The sequence below is a fragment of the Podarcis gaigeae genome, assembly GCF_964106915.1.
Source record: "Podarcis gaigeae genome assembly, chromosome: 2".
NCBI classification, from domain to species: domain Eukaryota; kingdom Metazoa; phylum Chordata; class Lepidosauria; order Squamata; family Lacertidae; genus Podarcis; species Podarcis gaigeae.
This window is the reverse complement of record NC_139679.1, coordinates 96786522-96791703: the sequence shown is the minus strand read 5'-3', so window position 1 is coordinate 96791703 and position 5182 is coordinate 96786522. Positions and strand designations below refer to the sequence as shown.

At 44.0% G+C, this 5182-nt stretch overlaps 1 long non-coding RNA gene across 1 annotated transcript; it reads left to right on the top strand.

Annotated features, from left to right (window-relative positions):
- Window positions 1-1497: 1497 nt before the first annotated feature.
- On the top strand, window positions 1498-4785 carry LOC310838275. Its single transcript, XR_014560880.1, has 3 exons — window positions 1498-1734; window positions 3469-3619; window positions 3907-4785. It is a non-coding gene; the product is annotated as an uncharacterized lncRNA (long non-coding RNA).
- Window positions 4786-5182: the final 397 nt, after the last annotated feature.

Sequence of the window (5182 nt, the reverse complement as noted above, 5' to 3'; positions counted from 1 at the left end):
CCTTCTGATCGGCAAGTCCTAGTCTCTGTGGTTTAACCCACAGTGCCACCCGCGTCCCTTGTTTAAAATGGTAGCTATGATTAATAATGAAAGATGAACGATGCAAAAAATGTCCACTATCCTGTTATTTGAGGCCAGCTTAAAATTTCTAAGCAACTTTAAATAACCTATATTTATTTTTGTATTTTGATGAGTAATGGCCCATTTCCTGACAGCTGTAGGCCTTAAAATGCAAAACCTGACATTATAGTGATGATTTATTTGTTTTTTGCCAGCAAAGAATGGTTCATGATTCAAATGGGAAGTTTTGCCATTATTAATAGCAATCACTGTTAATAGTATTAATAATAGAAGTATAAGCAATTATGGAACACATTTTAAATAAAACCACTTAAACTTGAATTTGAAGTTAAGCCAGTGTATGCTGCTAAGCTTGGTATTCTTCAGGATGCACTACCTTCTAGACCAGTAGTTTTAATTGCTTCTTCTGAATGCCCAATTCATTGTTTAGAGGCAATTTCACTCCACCCAGCAGTGCATTCTTAGTATGTGTCTAACCAGCACTCACCTCCACCCCAAATGTTTTTTATTGGTTATATGGGCATGTGGTGAAGTTCTCCATTCACAGAATTGTAAGTGTGCTTGGTGGCAGTGCCCTTTGAGGGAGTCATGCTCCAAAGGAACTCTTACAGAATCACAGTGTGCCATAGCCCCCATTTAAATGCAGAAGCAGTGAACAAACTATAATTAACAGGGTCATTGCAAAGTGTTTTTGACAATTGATAAAGCCAGCTGATTAAACAGAGCTGCAGTGAGCTCATTTTTTCCAGGTTGTTCAACAGCCTCCACGCACATCTAATCTTTTGACTGGAAGATTTGCTTTACTGCTCTCACCTTGCCACACCCAAAGAAACCTCTCATTGTGTCTATTTCATTAGCATACTGGAGACCATCAGCTTACTTATGACATCTCATCCCAAGAGTCTGGATGTCATCATTTGGCATCTTAATGCAGGTGTTGAACAGCAGGGAGTAATCCGAGGACAGGATTATGTTGCAAGGAATGCTATAGACAAGTTTATGGGAAAGTGGTCTTTCGATGGCTATTTGACAGAAGAACTTGTTCGGAGGCAGTATACCTCCATGCCAGATGTTGAAGATGAGTAAGAAGCAAGCCATTGCCATCTTAATTTGGCCTGGGGGCTTCAGAGGAGTCTGACTAGCCATTGCTGGAAATAGAATATCCGACAAGGTGACCCTTGATCTGACCCAACAAGGCAATTCTTACGTTTTATGGCTTGTTTTTAGACTTGGCCTAAGTTATACTTCCATAAGTTAAAATATGAATCTTTTGCACTCAGAAGCATACAAGCGCATACTCTTTGGACTGTGCTGGTTCTGTGGATGCTCAAGGCACAGTAATGCAAATTTGTGATCTCTTTTTTACTGGATTTGCAATAGTGCAGGCTGGATGTCGCCAGTATATGAATAGGTACCTTGGGACTGCTCTGGGGATCATAGGTCAAAGTTTAGTGATGTATGTAGTTGTCTCACTAATGGGTCTTATTGATTATTATCCACAGAAACAACAAAGAGCTCTGACTCCTCCCTCTCCCAGCAGATGCCGGCAACCAAGAAAAACTACCTTGGCCTTTGAGCTCTGAACAATTTGTAGGACAGTCAAGCTCTCAGTGTAGATCGACACCAAGACAGCGTATAGATTGCTGCAACTGGGTAAGTGGGAAATGATAAATGGGTCTGAGAAATATCTCCATAGCAATGATACCTGGGAGCAAAAATGCTAAAACAGAATAAATGTTGGATAAAGTACAGTACTAAAGGGGAACGAGGTAGAGCCTTGTGGGACTCCACCACACAGTTCAGCCGTCTGAAAACAAGACAGGAACACAATCACAGAGGCTCTTTGCTCAGCTCTCTCAATGAAACTTTGATGTTACTCACAATGTAAAGTGCTCCTTGCCGAAGCACTCTCCTAAAATGGTTTTGAAATGTTAGTAGCTGTTCCCAAACTTGCAGTTCTAAATTTCAGTGAATGCTTTCAGCAGCTGCTTGCAGGATGAACCCCCTGGTATTTTGCTTCATCTTATTGGTGTGGGCCAGGGGTCAGCAAGGTTTATCTTGCCTGGAGCAGATTGGTTCCACGGAGATCCCTCTGTGGGCCGGATTGTGCATGCACATGAGCACTCGTGCCCACAATTCAGCATCGGTGTCTGCGCAGATGCGATTTTCAGCACCGCGGAAGCGAGTCCCCGCGCCATGTCGGTTTAGCACAGCGTTTCAGCAGGCAGCTCAATTCAGAGGTGGCTTGTGGGCCGGTCAAATGACCTCTGCAGGCCACTTCCAGCCCATGGGCCTTAGGTTACTGACCCCTGGTGTGGGCCATGCCTCAGACAACAGTTGCTAAATTATCCTCCAGCAAAACAAAATAGTTGTCAGGCATATTTCCAGTCCTCTAAACGTGCTGCCTTTAGATATTGAAGTCAGATCTACTCACTGCTTTTATAATTAGGGTGGCTGTGTGTCCTACTTTAGAGAACAGCCTTCCATTTTGAAGGTTTCTTCTGCTTAAGGATTGATTGATTGATTGATTGATTGATTAAAGATTGATCATAATCAAGTCCTGTTTGAAAATCAGGAACACTAGAAAAAAAAGCAGGAGCCTTGAAGTGCTCAGCAGCTGTTAGCAACACTCCACCGCCAGACTGAGCAAGCACACGACTCATTTGGTGTCTTTTCTATTACAGCAAGCTATATCTTGTATTTCTATTTAAACTGCAGCAATGGTTTCTAAATTTGCACATATTGTATGCAAATTGGTGTCAACTCATCCTCTCTCTTTTTGGTGATGCAAATTCTCTTTTTTGGCAATGCGTGACTGGCCATTCTGTTTATAACTGGCCAGCCAGATGCATGACTGACACTGTAATGATTAGTTTAACCCATGGAAATCAGCAAGACTCATTGGATCACAGCTAGCCTTCTGAGAGGCATCTCCCACAGCCAAAGATCACTCCATCTGCATCCCCCCCCTTAATGTACCAGCTAGCTCTGATCCAGTTCCAGCAAAGCAGCCTTCTGTCTGTACATCACGAGTGACTGGGATAGGTATGATGTGGGAGGTTGTAGGTTCCTGTTCACCCCTTGCAAAGGAAGATCGCTACCCGTTTCAAAGGAAGTTCAACGATGACTAAATGCAAGGCGTTAAAAAGTCTGGCAAAACTTGTGCTGGGGGGGCAGGGGGGTGTTATTACAGGTCAAGACTGATACCAATAGTACAGAACTTGGTTAGAATGTCCTTGCTCGAGATATGCTTTAAAGCACATATACACACAGCTTAACTGAAACAAGGTTTGTCTTTATTAATTTCCAACCCCTCCTCTTTTATGTCTCCTGCTGCTTTTTCCCTTTCCTCACAGGGAAATATCCCTCTTCTCCTATTTTCCGTAGTTGACCGAAGAAGCTGGAGAAGTTGAAGATTTGGCACACGCTTCCGAGATCCCTTTCCAGCTTGTCTAACTGAATTTTCGTATTAACAAGTGCAGTGCCAAGCCTGCAGGCGCTTGCCAAGTTTCAGCCAGACAGGAATATTCACAACAGGGTAATAAACACCTTAATATGAGATTTAAGATGAGAACACAGACAAAGCCCAAATATAATACTGCAAAAATATTTTTGCAACATAATACTGCATGCATATATATATATATGAATGAATATATGAATTGTTGTCAAGCAAGCCAGGAGAAGAAAAAGAAAGGCGTTTACATTGCTCCTGAGCCCACTGTAGGCTAAGGGCCTGCTCAAGTTATGGCCAAGGTGCCAATTTCTCTAGCACCCCCCTTAACTTCCAAGCCCATTCGTATGTCTTCTTCATTTTCTCCCTAGGACAATAGCATTGTACTGCAGTTCTGGATTCTGGAGTTGATTAAGCCCAGTCACCTTCCCATCTGAAGAAATGGCACGGTAATCAGGACAGAGGGAAATATGTATATACTGTAAGCAAAGTTACAGACTTTAAAGCTCACAAGGCATGCTGTGCGTGGATAACAAGGAACAGCGGGCAAGTGTAAGCAAACGAAAACCTTTGGCACAGTTACAACCTAAGGGCCGTGTTCACTGCTCCAAGGAGCAAGGCATGATTTCCTCAAAAGTCCACAAGCTACAAAGATCATCGGCCAGTCAGAAATTTCCTCTGGCATGTTCTCTTATCAGCCACCTATTCCAGACACATGTTTTTAAAAGATGAAGTGTTATGCTTCCGGTGGTTAGCACTACGACCCAAGAGCTTCTGTAGCACAGTGTGAAGAGAATGAATGGCGAGCAAAGTTTTTTCTGATTCAGAACTCTTCTTTTAAAAACAGAAGCTGGATGTTCATCTGTCAGGGATTCTTTAGCTGTGGTAGTTCGACTGGATGACCCTTTGGGTCCCATCCAACTCTACAATTCTATAATCTCTTTTCAGCCATTGCATCTTCGCCTTCAGCCCTCCCACCTGCCCTTTGCATCACCACATTGTGCATCGTTCTGTGCCTGGGCATCGCTATGTCTGCTGCCCTGTCCACACCTAGCCAAGTAAGGCAAACAGCTGGTAGTTAATTTTTTATTGACAAAAGCACACATTTACAGCAGCTCCTGAGATGCACCAGATACACATGCTTCTAGCTTCTATGGAGACGGTATTAACTTTTCCAGGTTTGTGCCTGGTGGAGCAGTTGAAGCAACAGTGGGACCAGCTGCCACCCAGCGCCCCCCCCCCTGCCTCCAGGCTTATGTACCCTCACCTGGTGTTATGTGCATACACAACCTGAGACTTCTGTATGGAAGTTGTCACTTCGCTTCCCTCTTCAAGTCCTTCCTGGTTCTAAGACGCAGCAGGGCAGGGGACGGCAGGAATTCAACCAATTGACTGAGCAGCTTCTTCCTCTGCCTCTGACACATTCTGTGCTCCCACAGATGACTACTTAGACCCTTCCTCTTCCCCTTCCCTGACTCCTGCCTTGCAGGTGGCCCCAAACCCCATAAATCACTGGCCCCTTCTCCCGGGTCAGGCTCCGGCCCCTCTGCCTTCATCACACACTTGCCAGAGGCCCCAAATCTGCTTTGTTTGCAAAGTTTCAGGATCTACCTGGAGCCACCAAAGTTAACTTCATAAACTCATTTT